The sequence below is a fragment of the Natator depressus genome, chromosome 8, assembly GCF_965152275.1.
Source record: "Natator depressus isolate rNatDep1 chromosome 8, rNatDep2.hap1, whole genome shotgun sequence".
Lineage (NCBI taxonomy): Eukaryota > Metazoa > Chordata > Testudines > Cheloniidae > Natator > Natator depressus.
The window spans coordinates 7,255,558-7,273,147 of record NC_134241.1 but is presented as its reverse complement, the minus strand read 5'-3'; positions in this window follow the sequence as shown (position 1 = coordinate 7,273,147).

Genomic DNA, 17,590 nt, shown 5'->3' with positions numbered 1-17,590 from the left:
CACAGTTATTCTTTCCAAACAGAGGGACCATTGCGCTGCAAGTTATGGCACCAAGACCTCACTTATGTGCCTGAGCAGAGTGTCTGGTGACAATTGCTATGAAGAATTGTCATAAAACCTGGCTGGTGGCAGATTTTCTAAATCAAACCCCATGCGGTTCTTTTTAGAGTGCTTGGGAACAAATGGGGATTCTGCTAATGAATTTAAGCTCCTGTGTACGGATAACAGGTGTATCGTCTTTATATAGGAGCAATCTTGGCAAAATCCTTTGCTATTTAATGAATTTGTCAGTTCTGTGATTCATCTTCCAAGGAAATCACTATGTATCTTCATCAGCCCAGAGGATAACAAAAATGTTTATCTTCTTAAAGGAGGCTTAAATGAGTGGCAAGTATTGAGTTTTACCAACAAACATGTCATAAAGCAATTTAGTGCTCAGTAACATATGTCACAGTAAAACATCAGCAAGACAGATTCTGGAGCAGATCGTTCTGTCAGCTGAGAAGCATGGGAAGCCAAGTTGCTTTCCTAAGTGCTTGCCAAATTGTCTTGTCCTGTGACACTACACAGCATGTCTGACTGCAGAAGGATGGACATGATGACATTATGAATGACCATTTGATTGGAGTCCGGCTTTTAAACTAAACATGGGTAAATAATTCAATAGGCCATAGTCCTTCCCAAATAAAAGCTAGTGATCTTGTTTATAGGGGAACTTTCATTCTGTGGAAAACTTAGGAAAGAAAAGTATTTGCTCGAAAATAAATATACTCAGCAAAGTTCTCCTTGCTTTACTGAATATGCTTGCAGTTTTATTAAGGGATTTCTTTCTCTGAGCTGTCTGCCTATTTCCCCCCCCCCCCCCCCCCCGCATGTGGCTACTGGAAACAACTGTGATCTAAGGGTATGTCTACCCTGCAGTTAAACACCCAGGGCTGGCCTCTGTCATCTGACTCAGGCTTGTGGGGCTCAGGCTACAGGCCGGTAAAATTTGTGGTGTAGACGTTCAGACTTGGGTTGGAGCCTGGGCTCTGGGACTCTCCCCCTTGTGGAGTTCCAGAGTGCCGGCTCCCGCCCGAGCCTGAATGTTTACACAGCAAATGTTATAGCTCTGCGAGCCCAAGTCAGCTGACACAGGTGAGCTGTGGGTTTTTAACTGCAGAGTAGACATACTCTTAATATACAGTATCACATGGGCACGCAGGGTTTCTGTGGAAATTGCATTCCTACAAGGAGAGAAATTGACCCCTGGACTTCACTGCCGAATCAAACAGGACAAAGTGAACAGCAAGGGAGCGAAGTTCTCTACCAAACACACATACGCTGGGTAATTAATCAGCATGTTCAGAACAATTATGACAATCCACTGAAAGGCAAATAGATTTAAGTTTACATAAAGAAGAAACCTGATATGATTCAAGGGTTCCCCCAGTGTAACCCCGGCCTATGAAATTACACTAATTGCATGATAAGCCCCACAAAACTTGTAAGCAGCTACAATTCAAGTGTTTAATATATTTCCAAAGCCCAGAGGTAGGGTCATCTGTTCCTGCTCTTGTTGAAGTCAATAAGAAGTTTGCCACCGACTTTAGTGGAAGCAGGATGGAGTTGCTACATAATGTCTGTATTGGTACAACTGCAGGCCATCTTCTCCATGTTTAGTCCTCTGTCCTATTCCAACCTGAAGCTATTGGGTAATTTACCAACTCGTAATATTACAAATGCCAAAAGAACATTGGAACCACACTGACATGGCAACATAGTCTAGAAACAGCTGCTATTGTTAATAATTGTTGTCTCTCTCTTACAAAGTCTTCCAGGGCTCTCAGAAGCCCAAGAGTTCCTTATCAAACCACCATTCCGCAACAAGTCCCTCTAGAACACAATACAGAACTGAAAAAACAGCATGGTTGAGATTTTCAAAGCAGTATAGGGGATTTAGATACATAGCATCCACCTTGTTTATTGGAAAGTATGTGCCTAAATCCTCTAGACTGCTTTAGAAAATCTTATCCCATTTGTTTTCCAAAGCAGATGTGATTATGACAAGTTAGTTCAAGTGTAAATATAAGAAATATAGGTTTGGTTTTTATTTTTCACAGAGTATTTTTGGGGCATATCCCTCTCAGGTATGTTGCAGGCTGGGTTCAACCAGCTTGTGCCTATTTGCCTTCACTGGTGGAAGGTTCGGTAGAGTTTGAAAACAAAAGTTTGTCCATGAATCTCACAACAGATTTCAGGTTTAAACATTTTCTAAAACTTCTCTGGATGACTTTGGAGCCAGTTCTCCCCCTCTCATTGGTTTTCCAATGTCTGGACTCCATGGGCTTCAATCAGAAGAAGGGGACAGCTGACTGATGGGGTGATCAGAGGGAGACAAGAGCCATCTGTGGAATCCTTGTGCCTCCCCATTAACTCCTTGCTCATGCAACTCCTCTTTCTTGGCAGCTGAGCCCCACTGGAGCCGTACTGTCAATGTTTATCTGACAGCTCTCCTGGAGCCCTTCCCTAAAGGGGGATCCCCACCGGGGTGGGGGAGGTCTGGCAAAAAGAAACAAAATCCCCCTCCCCCTTCCTATGTGAAAATCCCAGCATTCATGGAGAACCCTCTGCAGGGTCAGAGAGGAAGGAACTGGATGCTGCTGCACAAGGATTGGGGGAATACAATCACGGCCAAAGACCGTTTCACTTTTCTGAGCACAAGGCAGCTGTAGGTAATGAGTGCGGAGATGCTACTAAGAACCGTGTATAATCTAGATTCTTAATGCCAAAGCAGAGCAGTTGAGTGTCTATTAGAGCTTGCTCTGTCCTTGCACGTCAGACTTTGTTCCTGTCACACGGCTGATTTGGGAAGGCTCGGGATGTAGTGATCATTCCGACGGAATGTTCTGCAACAGGGTTTGCCTGTCTCAGACCTTGTATTAGGGTTCCACTGGAGTTGGAACCAAATATTCCCAAAGGGCCTCTGAGCTAGAGAGACTAGGCTAATCCCCCTTTGAACATTCACACTGCAGTAAAACTTGGTCCCTCCCTTGACGTGTGAAAGCCCAAATAACCAATGTCAGATGGCTTCTATTTTACCACATATGCTGTTGGATATGGCCCCAGAAAACATTGCCTTGGGTTTTTAGCAAAGGCTTTGCAGGAAAAACGAACACTATGTCAGGAGAAAGAGGAACTGATCCTAACAAGAGATGCCTGGGATGCCCTGCTCCAGAATGAGGTCACTGACAGCTCAGAGCTCCACCTGAAATCAGGTATTAAGCTTTTCATTATTAGTGCTTATTTGTTCTGGAGCCAAATTAACCTTTTGCTTGGGCACGAGCTGCAATTTTGGTGCCTTTTCTTTTTGGAATTGTCGTCTGTGGATCTATTAATTATGGGGGCTCTGGGGTTTCCGCAGGCTTTGTTTTCTTAAAAAAACATTCTGTGCCAATTTTTGCTCTCAGCTAAAGGGGCGTAAATCAGGAGCCACTCCAATGGTTTAAAAAGATTACTCTGGACCTAAACTGTTGAGCAGAATTTGGCCCCATGCATTAGAACAAACAGAGCTTCACAGCCTCCTTTCAATTCCTCGCTTATCTATTTTGAGGTTCTTCAAGTGCCAGAAATAATATTGCATACTCCTGCCAGAGCATTTATCTATCTCTTGAGCTTATTTCAATGAAGAGACTTATATAGGAGGGGTTTGAGGGGAAAGCAGATTTTGAAAGCTTATAGTTATCTCTATTCTCAGTGTTTTATAAGTTAAAGATAAATCAGACAAAGACAGAGACAAAGTCACTCTCACACATGGCCCCAATTTATCTTCAGACATACACAACACATATTTAATTAACTACCCAGACACCCCACCACTGGGTGCAGAAGTGCCGTATGTGTATGGGATTGAATGAGGCTGTAATTCTGTGGGAGGAAAGCACTTTGCCTCTGCCCATAATAATACCATTTTGTCACTCATGATTTATATTCACCACAAGATGCTTTTTCTGACAATATTATTTCAGAGCCTGTGCAGTGTAATGAGCAGAAAGGGAATAGAGCAGACATCTCCTGGTGCTCACAGGAGGAGACTGTCATGCGGTCCTTTCTTATGTATTTTTTAATTTTGCTTTCAATGCATTAGCAAAGATTGCAAACAGTGGAGAAGGAAGTATCAGGGGGTAACCGTGTTAGTCTGTATCCACAAAAACAACAAGGAGTCTGTTGGCACCTTAAAGACCCAAATAAATCTGTTAGTAGAGAAGTAGAGAAGGAAGCCTTTTGTTTACCACCAGTTTATTAAAGTGCCTGGGCATGGAGTCCATACAGTGTCACTTTGCTTAGCCCCTGCACACTTTCAGACACCACCTGTCACAAGCGTGAATGGGCAATTCATCTACTGGCTACTTGTCCACTCCAAAGACAACCTGAATATAGGAGGAGGATGGTATCAGTCGGGTTATAAGATTACAACTTCTGAAGCATTAGAAGAGGCAATGGAGGTGACAGAAAAATTTTCTTGGGGCGTGTGTCTTTGACATTGAAATGCTGAGCAGATACCACTGACTCTGTGTATGTCTGAAGGGCAAGAGCGCTAATAGCTGAGAGTTGTGAAGTCCAGAGTCCAGGAGGAACAGGATCGCTACCACAAGAGAGACTAGAAAATTTCATAGAGGGCTGAATTGTGCTCTCAGAGGTGCTCTCAGAGGTGACAGAGGAGGATATGTCTGTATCAGATTATGAACTCTATTTGTATTATGTGCTGAACATATGTCTAACTTCCCAAGGGCAACCTATTAGGGTGTATTCCAGACAGCTGCCCTGTCCTGGAGCAGTGCTTGACACCCTTTTGAAGGACTATCTATCACTGAGAAACCATCAAGACAACAATCCAGGGCCAGGGACTTTGACTGTCACTCAACTACCGGCCTATCAATGGACTTTCTACACAGCGGTCCACATAGGGGCTGAGGGAAACATGACTGGAAAGTCTTTGGAACTTCCCAGTGGAAAGTGGCTGGGGGGAGGGGGTACTGCTCTGTGCAGGGTAAAAGACTGACCATTGCCACAAGTAAGAAGGACATGCAGGAGAGTGAGACCAGTGGGGATTCTGTCCTGTCTGGATTCACAAGAAGGGGAGAGATCAGACCTGGGGAGGGAGCGTTTCAGGACTTTTCTTTGGTTTGTCAAAGATCTGTACCTCTTGGGTGCTTTCAGAGTAAAGTTGTAGTGGGTAAGAAATTCTTTTGCAAAGCCTGTGTTCCTTGCTTGACTACCACGTTGTACCTGAAGGGGTTAAACAAGAAGGCCGGAGTGTCCATAGCCCAAGTGGAGCTGTAGGGGTGCATTTGTAAGTGACTGGGGTGGCCTGGGAGGTCTCAGACACCAATTTTGTGGTCATGGGGAGCTGGATGGTGGCACCTCCTATTTCAAAGAAGGGCGTCTGACAAGATGTCTGAGGTTGGGAGTGTGGCCTATAGTTCCAGAGCTAGAAACAGTGACTAGACTCTACCCAGACCCAGTTGGCTTGGAAGCACAAGGCACCCAGCGACTGGGTTCTCTTACAACAGGATGACCATACAGGGGGTACTGGGCCACGTTTTAACAGCTACATCTCAGCAAACCTGACTTCACAGGACTCCAAGGGTTGCACAGGTAGGGAGGGTAAAATCCCAGCTCTTCTCAGCACTGACTTCTATTTTCCACACAGAAGTTCAAAAACCTTTTGGAAATACAAGAAGAAACCATGAGGATGGAAAAAAACGGAAGAGAAAGCTCAATGGGCCATTCTAGTGGTTGGTTAAGCGACATTTATGTAAATCACTGCATCAATGTCAATTACTCCAATCAAGCAATCTCCAAGCAAAGAATGAAGCCTGAGCACCCATTGACAGCTTTCTGACTCATCAGTCTATCACAGAAATTAATATCCGATAGAGAGAAGTTTCCTCAGGTCTGAGTCACAATTGTTTGGGTGCTGATTGGACATGAGGGCACGTTTTTCTACTGTGTCATTATTATACCAGTTGTACTGCATGCAGGTAATTTACTCTTACTGAGTTTCTGAATACACGGAAAGAGACAGGTAAACTGCAGGGGATAGAGAGAAGAGCTAAAGAATTGGTACAGGGGAAGGAGGGACCAACTTATGAGACAAGATTGAAAGAACCAGATCGATTGTTTGCTCACTCGGCCAGTTGAGAGTTAGGTCATGCCTACACAACAAACTTTGGTCGACACAAGTTATGGCAGCGTGCAGCTGCTGAAGTCTGGATATTGTTTGTACATGTGTGTACTTGGCTGCTTGCATTAACGCTACATGTACTCACCAGGAGTGCATGTGTCAATACAAAGTGCGGTGCACCATGGGTAGGTATCCCAGTGTGCCGCATGGTGCCAGCCGGCACAATGCTTTTGGGAACTTTTCACAATGTATTGTAGGACAGAAATAACTCACACATCGCTATCCTGTAGTTTTTGTGTCTTTAAAAAAAAAATCCAATAAACCCATGCAGTATTTTCTGTGTCCGCCATCTCGGACAGACGCATGGAGCCTGCAGAGCTCTGCACTGTTCTCATGAACATTGCAAATACAGGATACATGCAGACCCACAGGAAGTACTGCAACAAAGGGGGACACAGAATTTCTGGGAGGAGTTTGCTGAGGCACATAGCGAAAAACAATTCAAGATTGTTGGTGGCATTCAAGGAGCAGCTGTAGATGGTAGAGCACTGCTTCTGGGCCCGAAAAAATGAGGACTGACTGGTGGGATCACAGCGACATGCAAATTTGGGATGATAAGTAGTGGCTACAGAACTTTCGGATGCAAAAGGCTACACTCCTGGATCTGTGTGCCAACCTCCCCTCAGCCCTCCAGCGCAGGAACACCAGAATGAGAGCCGCACTGACAGTGGAGAAATGGGTGGCAATCACACTCTGGAAGCTTGCAACACCAGATTGCTGCCAGTCAGTGGGAAATCATTTTGGAGTTGGAAAATTCACCATAGGGGCCACTGTTATACGAGCGTGGAGGGCCAGTAATTGGCTCCAAATAAACAGGACTCTGACTCTCGGCAATGTGCAATAGTGGATGGATTTGCAGCAGTGGGATTCCTGAACTGTGGTGATAGACAGCATACATATCCCTATTTTGACACCAGCCCACCTTCCCACAGAGTACATGAACTGAAAGGGCTACTTTTCTATGGGCATGCAAGCGTTGGTGGATCACCAGGGATGCTTCACCGATATCAGCAGGATGGACCCATTTTAAGAACACAGGACTGATCAGAAGGCTGCAAGTGGGGACATTCTTTCCTGAACGGTGGATTACTATTGGAGATATTGAAATGCCAGTAGTGATTCTGGGAGACCCAGCCTGTTCCTTGCTCCCCTGGCTCATGAAGCCGTACACTGGCCACCGCAACAACACCAAGGAAAGACTCAACTACTGGCTCAGTGAGTGCAGAATGACGGTTGAATGTGCTTTTGGTAGACTGAAGGGATACTGGTGGTGTTTACTCCCTAGATTGGGTATCAGTGAGAAAAATACCCAATGGTTAGAGATGCCTGCTGTGTCCTGCATGATATCTGTGAGAGGAAGGGGAACAAGCTGCTGCCAAGGTGGAGGTGGAAGGTTGCCTGCTGAATTTGAGCAGCCAGCCACAAGGGCCATTACAAGAGCTCAGCGTGGAGCTATGTGGTTGAGGGAGGCTTTGAAAGGGCTCTTCAACAGTCAGCCCCAGTAGTGTTCTATGCTAGAGTGTCTCTGGGCCCCGGAGCTTTGGGTGCTGCTAGGAATTATGTAGTGCTGTACATTTATAAATACAGCTGTATTTTCTTGAACCTATGAATTCAGTGGTGCTTGCTGTATATTTACAAGTGCTTTGAATGTTTGTATGCATTCTGTAATATGCCTGGTGAACTAATAAAGATAATGTTATGGTCTAAAAAACCAGAAATTTATTGAGTGGCAAAAACAGTGCAAAAAGAAAAAACACAGTATGCAAAAAACATCACGCAATGCAAACAAGCTTTTAGCATAAATGGAGTGAAATTTTAAAATGGGAAAGGTAGCAAACAAACACTTCTGTCCATTAGAGTGCACAAATGTCATCCACTGTAGCTACTCATAAACCAACCGTGGTTCTCACAGGTCAGCGTATGTGAAGCTGTGGCTTACCTTGCTGTCCCCAGGTGTGGAGTGGAGGGGTAAAGATGCAGCTTCTGGTGCCACGTGGCATGGCAGGAAGTGTAGTGAGCTGCAACCATGGAGTTCTCCAAGGACTGCCAAGGGTGGACAGCACGTTTTAATTACTGGAAACAGGATCTCAATCAGGCTTTGTTGAAATGTGACAAAAGACTTTGGGGAGAGATACATTTCCTTAGACAAAAGGTTAGCTTGGTAAAGTAGGTTTCATCTCTAGAAAGTGTGTTATGATGTGGGATAGCTGCTGCAGGACTGGTAGGGTCGACACAGGTCATGGAGCATCTAAACTTGCACTGTGTTGACCTCAGTAGGTTGGCGGTGGCTCCATGTTGTTTGGGGAGGTGGTTTTATTGCATTGCTTATATTGGCAGGAGGCAAATTTGAGTGTAATCACAATCATGAATAGGTTGTCACAAGGCAACTTATGTCAACCTAATTTTGTAGTGTAGACCAGGCGTAAGGGAGAGCCTATCTACTAGTGTTTTAAGGGTAAACGTCAAGGCTTGAACGCATTGATTAGATTATACAAGTGACTAAAACAAGTGAAATAGAAGGCTAGTTCAGGAACACTCTGTGTAATTGTTTCTGACAATTTTTTGGTTAAATTATACGTTTTCAAACATGGGTGCCCAAAGTAATCTAGTTACTTATCTGGCCTCCATTATAGTAATATCTGAGCAAATCACAGTCTTCAATGTGTTTATCCCACAACACCCCCTTGAGATAAAGAAGTCTTATCATCTGAACTGAGACACAGTGGCCCAGATCCACAAAGGTATTTAGGCTCCTAGTGTCCATGGGGGCCAGAGAGCCTAAGTGACATGCCCAAGGTCACCCACAGAGTCTGTGGCAGAGCAGGGAATTGCACCCAGGCCTTCTTAATCCCAGGCTGGTGCTCTACACACCACTGCACCAACCGTCCTCTCTGCTAGGCAGCTAAACAAATATCTAGGCATCTCAGTGAAAGAGGGCTGATTCTCCCAGGTGCTCAGCAGCCATTGATTTCTTGAGAGCTGTGATTGCTCAGCAACGCTGGAAAATCAGCCTGTGCATTCAGGGCATGGCAGGGTCTTTGACCCTCTCACACAGGAAGGTCTCTCATGACCTGCGCAAGCATAAGCGGCTGTCCCAGTCTGCACAATTCTGACCTTGTCTTTCCAACGTGATTGGCTGTGTGAGCCTCTGGGCTCTTTCTGCCTTGTGAAATAATCCCTCATTGTGCCACCTCCACCCAGGGGAGGCATTTCGCAGCAGAGTTTGCACGTGCTCTAATCCAGCTGTCAACTACAATCAGTGCACACAGAGGTAGCACAGTGGTACTCCTGACGGTCGAACTCTGAGTGCCAGAAATAAAACCTATCAAAGGGAAATAAGTCAGGTATTTTCATTTAAAAGCCGTAAGGGATGAGGTTAAATCCTGTGGCCCCATAGACATGTGCACACAATGCCACTAAGTCCCTGCCAGATAAGCTAGTGTTAAAGTTTGATTTGTGTCTAGACAGGACCTCTATTATTTAAATTGTAAAAAATTCAAAATCAGATTCGTTAGCGAGAAGCTCATCTCCAATATAAAGAGGCAGTCAATGGGTAAATTGGCCTCAGCTAATGCATTTGAACAGCAATTCAGCATATCATTCCAGTTTTGTTCACAGCTTTGCTGTGTGAAATACCACTTTAAATTCCAAGCCTGGATGAAGGGCCGCAGTGGTTTCAGTGAACAAGGCTCATTTTTCAGGGACAGACGACCTGCAATGCCCAATTAACCAAAGCTAATGTGGGAGAGTTAGCATGGCAAGAACTGATTGAAACTCTAAATTGCCTGAAGAGTGCCAGTGATAGGATATTCCTTGTGGCAACCATGTCACCTTCAAAGGGGCAGTTTCTTGGCGACATCTGATCCAGATAAGCAGTTTCCCTCTTGCCTGATACTGCAGTTCTTAGTCCGGCAGAATTCCCATTGGCTTCACTGAAAGTCAGTAAGCTGCACATCCCAGACCTAATAATTATCTTAATGCAGTGGTCCCTAACCTTTCTTGTGGGAATAGCATATTGCTCTTCCCAGAAGACTGTGGCTGGCGCCAGGCACCCCGCCACCGAAATAAGAAGTGCTGCCACAGAGAAATGGCAACGCTTCTCGGCGGCATTTCGGCGGCGGGGTTTCCTGAGGGTGCACAAAAATGCCCTGGCGGGCGCCATGGTACCTGCAGGCACTGTGTTGGGGACCCCTGTACATGCATAGAGGCTAAGTCCATGATGGGAGCTGCTGCATTCCTATTGGCAAGAAGAGCCTAGGAAACATAGACCCCTCTGAAACATGGGTATCAAACTCCTGACTGTGAGCCCCTCAGCAGCACAGGGAGGCTTTCTAAAAAGCTTCTTTTGTTTTATAGGTAGGGCCCTACCAAATTCACAGTCCATTTAGTAAATTTCACAGTCAAAGCATTTAAAAAATCTTGAATTTCATGGTTTCAGATATTTAAATATTTAATTTCACAGTGTTGTAACAAAGCATGAATATGTATTTAAAAACAGCAAACTATAAACATGTAGAGCCCTTAAGTCAGCATTTCTCAAACTGGGGGTCCCGACCCAAGAAGGGGGGGGGGTGGTGTCACAATATTGCCACCTTTACTTTTGTGTTGCCTTCAGAGCTGGGCAGCCAGAGAGCAGCTGTCCCAGCATCCGACTCTGAAGGCTGCGCGGCCACCAGCAGCAGTGCAGAAGTGAGGGTGGCAAGAGATCTGTTTTCCCTTCCAGCCAGGCAGCAACTACAAGGCTATTGTAGGGGGGTTGCAGTATTGCCACCCTTACTTCTGCACTGCCTTCAGAGCAACTAAGCTGGGCCCTCTCCAAGGCAAGCCTGACAATACATGCAGATGTAGCAGGGTGGAGTTAATTGAGACTGCAGTAGCTCATTAACCCTTGCTAGGGCAGTGCAGTATTTGAATACCTTACCACATCTATCAAAAAAACTTTAACAGAAAATAGAACCAGCTGTACATTTTAGTCCTGGCTCTCCTGTGAAATCTGCAGCAAGCCACTAACCTCTGTGCCTCAGTTTCCCCAGGTATGAAATAGGAATAACAGCTGCCTTTCAGAGGTGTTCCGAGACTTATCCATTAATGCTTCCAGAGCAATCTGCACTTATTAGTTGAATGATGCTATATAAGTGAAACATTGTATTTGAACACATAATTTAATACAAAACTAAATTTCTCAGTCATTTGCGAACAGAGGTGGATGTTGCTTTTATTTAAAGTGTTGTTAAAAAACTCAGTGAAAATCAGGTGCAGTCTCTGAGCTCTTCTGTGGGGATAAGTTACCAGAAAACGCCTAACAATCATACGTGAATCCAAAGGGGATTTTCTCCATTGGCAAAGGTGCAGAGAAGCATCCAATGTATTTAGGCAAAACTTCTATTGATCTTAATGGGAACCATGCCTGAGTAGAGGCTGAGAAAGGACTGCAAAACATCGGCAGATCTTTGAGATGAAAGGTGATATAGAAATGCATTGTAAAAATATTTTTGTTTTCTGCTCCACAGAGGATAATTTTTTAAATAATCAGCATATTTTAGCAAACTCTCACTACTGCCATGTGCTGTCTTGCATTTCCTTCCCTGATTGCCAAGATATATAAAGTGCCATCACTAGATTTCGCCTATGACACAGTTGTAAGATCACGAGCCCTGGACTTCAGCAACGGTAAATGGACTGAAGAGAAGAATGATGCAAACAGCTTACAAAGGAGGTTTATAATCTCACATATATCTTGGCAACCTGCAGTGACAGAAAATGAAATTTGGGAGCAGCATATAGGTGACCTCATGAAGTAGAATATTTCTCACATCCAGATTAGGCTGCTGGAAAGCAGACTGTTGTGTCTCAACTGTTATGAATAAGGTGGCTGGATCACATCCCCCCAGACCTGCAGCCCATGTGCTGTCTGCCTGTTAACGTACAGCAGAGATTTAAAAAAAAAAAAAAAAAAACTGCTGCCCCAAACCTCAATGCTTTGCATTGCACATCCATCTGAGGGTCTGGAAATGCTTTACAGACACCAAGGGCCAAATTCTGCCCTGAGATGTGTGTGTACAACTCCTGGTTACAGAGTCAGATCTGGAAGAGTGTATTAAAAAACAATATACAGACAATGGCCCCAATTCTGAGCTGTGCCAAGGGGTCAGGGTAAAAATGCTTTATGCCGGCTTTGCACCTCTGGAATTCAGGGCTGCCACTGGGTGTGTGGCACTTCCCAAGGTACCCAGGGTTGTAAGACACCTTGTTACCACTGGCCCTTAGCATGAGGAAGCCTTGTCTGTGCCTGAAGTAGGTCAGCTCCCCAGCTCCATGGGCAATACAAGCACTGCCCTTTAGGTCTTGCTGTCAGTCTACTTGTTAGTAATTGGTACACCCCAACCCTCGAGAGCGTCTCTCTAGAGCGTCTAGCCTGTTTCACTGGACACTCGCAGTATTTGCAGATGTGTTGCTTTTAAAGAAGCAGTACACCCCAGCTTACTAGATCACCACTCCACTTAGCACAGAGCACTCAGATATGTTTATAGTTAGGGCCCTACCAAATTCATGGCCGTGAAAAATGCGTCACGGATCGTGAAATCTGTCTCCCCCTGTGAATCTGGCCTTTTGTGTACTTGTACCCTATACTATACAGATTTCATGGGGGAGACCAATGTTTTTCAAACTGGGGGTCCTGACCCAAAAGAAGGTTGTGGGGGGTTGCAAGGTTATTATGGGGGGAAGGGGGCAGTATTACCATCCTTACTTCTGTGCTGCCTTCAGAGCTGGGTGGCCGCCAGCAGCAGTGCAGAAGTAAGGGTGGCAATACCATGACCTCCCCCCACAGCCCCTTTTTGGGTCAGGACTCCTACAGTTGCAACACTGTGAAATTTCAGATTTAAATATCTGAAATCATGAAACTTATGATTTTTTAAATCCAATGACCATGAAATTGATCAAAATGGACCTTGAATTTGGTAGGGCCCTATTTATACTGAAATCAAGTATAAATTTATTTAACAAAGCATAGAGACTAAAGTATTGGAAACAAATGGTTACATATAAAATAAAATCATAATTTGCATTCTAGAGCCTAGACTTAATTAACAAGATACTTGCATGTCTTGTAGAGTTTTGTTCATCCAAAATCTTTGCAGTGCTTTTACAGCCAGGCCGGCTGTAACCCTTCTTACATCAGACAAGCATGCTGTCAGCTTGCCTACTAGGTGAAGGACTCAGTGTGTTTCCTTACAAGATAAGAGCAGAACACTCTTTTGTCCTTATTCATAAACAGGACATCCCCAGCTGTTTTTTCCCCCCATCCTTCAGATTTATTTTCCTGTAGGTGAGGCAACCTTTCATTTTCCAGCTGGCTCTGAATGCAAATAGGTAAGGCAGTGTAAGGCATAAAATACACAAATGGTGAGACAGGGAAATAGGAGTCTGTCATCTGCTGCCAGAAAGGAACCTTTCTGAGATTTGTCACCTCCTGGTGACCTGCCCTAACTCCAAGAACATAACTTTCAGTAGAAGATACATCACTCCTTAAATATTATCCTTACCTACATTTCACAAAGATTAAGATGTCCAGAGGGCTACTGGCTCTCGGTAGAGACCTCACATGTCACCCTTTGGTAAATTATTATGCAGATATCTGACACAGGGGATCCCTGTAAAACCCTATGCAATTCCAGTGTCCTGTCAGTTGGCTCCAACTGGTTCCTGGGTCACAGGCTGCAATGATTCCTAAGGGAGTGGCCGGTAGCCCAGACTAGCTGGAACAGAATCCTTTTGTTCCCTACAGTGCATTTGCTAGTGCTTTACCTGGGCTAGTTTTAAATATCCTCACTATGGGGTTTCCATTATTTCCTTTGAGAGATTATTCCACAGACAAATAGATTGCACTGTCAGGAACTGCCTCCTGATATTTTGCCTACATTTTCCCTTTCTTAATTTCTTCCCATGATGCCTGGTTTTATCTCCTAATAAATAATTCCTCTCCTTCCTGAATGTTTACACCCTTCATTATGGTCATTATCACGTCACCTTCTCAGTAAGCATCTCTAAGCCATGCTTATATGCATAGAGCTCTTTTAGTCTCATTTTGGAAAGACAGTGACTCCAGCTCCCTGATAATTTTTGTCACTCTTTTCTGAACTCCCTCCAATTTGTTAATATCTCTATGGTAATGAGATGCACAGAGCTTAAAATAAGCGTTCAGAAACAGGAATGTACCTGAGGTAGAACTAACCAGCTGAGCCTCAGAACACTCCAGTGAGTTTTATCAGTACAAATTTTACAGTTGGGCAAACTCAGGCGATTCCTTGCTCTGACCACTAATCAATATGCCTTTTAAAAACAGCCACATAACGAGCCCTTGAATTTTATAGAGGACTGTATGCTATACAATTCACTCCCTTTATTTGTTTGGTTCTGCTTATATGTGTGATATGGACACTTTCTTGTTTTCAAGAACTGGGGGTGGCAGTCCATGCGTCTGGGACAGCAAAAATTTTTGGTTCAGCTCTTCCAGAATAATATTTTGAGAGAGGGACCATATAACCAGGCCAGAATTTGCCTGGAGTGATGCCACATAAAACCAAACCTGGTGAAATGGTGTGTGCTTTTTGGAAGGAGTGTTGATAATTGAGTATTTCAGAGTTACTACGAGGTGTGATTTCATTACTGGAAGTATCCCTACTGTGTAATCCATAAATCCCCCACAAAGAATCTGAACTTTGGAACCTCCATGCAGCCTTACTGTGGCTCACCATATGAGCCATGTGCACTATGGTTCAGCTTATTGGGTCCTCCAGAGTGTTAACGGATGCCAAGTTGCTCTGAGGAAACTGAACACAGTAATAAGGTATTGACATCAAGCTTTGCTTGCTGGAGACTTGTAAACATTTAGAAATGCTCTGTTATGCAAGCAAAATAAAGGCTCAAGCTCTTAATTCTTTTAATCAACACACAGCTGCTGAGGGTGATAAGGTGACATGGCTTTAGTTTAAAATGAAGCTGGCTACAGCGAGGTGGGAGGAGGTGAATGTGGCTGAAGGCAGACGCCATGTTGCAGACTAGGGTGACCAGACAGCAAGTGTGAAAAATCGGGACGGGGGTGGGGGGTAATAGACACCTATATAAGACAAAGCCCCAAATATCAGGACTGTCCCTATAAAATCGGGACATCTGGTCACCCTATTGCAGACGGACTCCAGTAGAGTGGCCACAGATGCATCCCCAGAATACCGGACATTCCAGTACTGGGAATGGCTTGACCCCGCCTCTGCTAGTGTGTGCATGTGAGGTCATGTCAGCAGGGACAGAGCTCTTCAAAATGGCATCCTCCACATGTGATATCAGATAAAACCATTGGTTTTATACTATCCCTGGACAGGGGACAAGTCACACAAGAAAAGGACTGTCTGGCTTAACACTGGGCAAATGGCCTGCCTAGAACCCAGGGGCCTGGCCCTCTCTCCTCCAATGGAAAGAGTAGATTACCGGCATTGCACTCTGTAACAGTATTATCCATTTCAGAATAACAGCATAGTAGGTGCAGAGGCTGTTCAGAATGTCACTGCTAAAACATGAAGGGGAAAGAACTGTTCCAGGATCTAATATTTCTCAGGTTTCAGAGTAACAGCCGTGTTAGTCTGTATTCGCAAAAAGAAAAGGAGTACTTGTGGCACCTTAGAGACTAACCAATTTATTTGAGTATAAGCTTTCGTGAGCTACAGCTCATTTCATCGGATGCATACTGTGGAAAGTGTAGAAGATCTTTTTATACACACACAAAGCATGAAAAAATACCTCCTCCCACCCCACTCTCCTATTGGTTTACTGGCTAATATTTCTCAGTTACTCTGTGTGCAACCAGATTATGTTCAGTAAGGATGCACTGAAGTAAATGAGCCCAGAGCTAGTTCCTGTGTTTGTTTACCATGATACAATGGAAAACACTTTATTTACAGGAAAGCTGCTTCCTTGCTGGGGCATGTGGCATTTTAAGAGTTTAGTGACAAACGTGGTGCTGCATAAGCTGTGAATTGCGTTTGAACGGGGCACTAGAGATTTGAATGAGTTTACATTTATGAGCACCCTGCTGAAGGTCAAGCGGTGTTGAAAGCTTACATCATCCCAGCAGTGTTGGGATCCCAAGAGAACAAAGATTCCTGGGGGGTTGTGGATTTGGAGGTTGTGGTGGATACTCAGCTAAACATGAGTTCCCTCTGGCCAAAAGATTGAATGCAATCTAAAATGCATAAACAGGGGAATCTCAAGTAGGAGTAAAGAGAGCAGGAGTACTTGTGGCACCTTAGAGACTAACAAATTTATTAGCGCATAAGCTTTCGTGGGCTACAGCCCACTTCATCGGATGCATGCAGTGGGCTGTAGCCCACGAAAGCTTATGCTCTAATAAATATGTTAGTGTCTAAGGTGCCACAAGTACTCCTGTTCTTTTTGCGGATACAGACTAACACGGATGCAACTCTGAAACTTAGGAGTAAAGAGGTTATTTTACCTCTGTATTTTGCACTGGTGTGACCGCCGCAGAAATAATGTGTCCAGTTCTGGTGCCCACAGTTCAAGGAGGATGTTGATAAATTGGAGAGGGTTTAGAGAAGAGCCCCAGATTGATTAAAGGATTAGAAAACAATCCTGATAATGATAAGCTAAACAGACTCCAAAGAGCTCAATTTAACAAAGAGAAAGTCAGAGGTGACTTGATTACTGCCTGTAAGTAGCTACATGGGGAACAAATATTTATTAATGGGCTCTTCAGTCTAGCAGAGAAAGGTACAACACAATCCAATGGCTAGAGGTAAATTCAGACTGGAAATTAAGGCAAAAGTTTTGACAGTGAGGGTAATTAACCATGGGATCAATTTACCAAGGGTCGTAGTGGATTCTCCATCACTGATGATTTTTAAAATGAAGATTGGATGTTTTTCTAAAGGAGCTGCTCTAGGAATTATTTTGGGGAAGTTCAATGGCCTGTGTAATACAGGAGGTCAGACCGATCACAATGGTCCCTTCTGGCATTGGAATCTATAAACAAGCCAGATTCCAGCATGCTTTAATTAATATGCCATTCAGGAACTGCAGAGGAGAAGACGCTAGCTGCTCAAATGGCTAGACTGGGCAGTGAGTTTACTTTGTCCTGTTCCACATAGGTTCTTACACTGTGCTCATCACCATAGTCTTTGAACACTTTCCAGTCAGGTATTAACCAACATGGCTAACTTCTGCCACATTTGCTCTCTCATCCTCTCCCCACGGAAAGAAGTATTTGCAGAGGAGTGTTTTTATTTAAATTCACTCACACATCTCCCCCCCTCCCCCCCATGTATGTTAGAGAAGACAGGATCAAAGAAATGT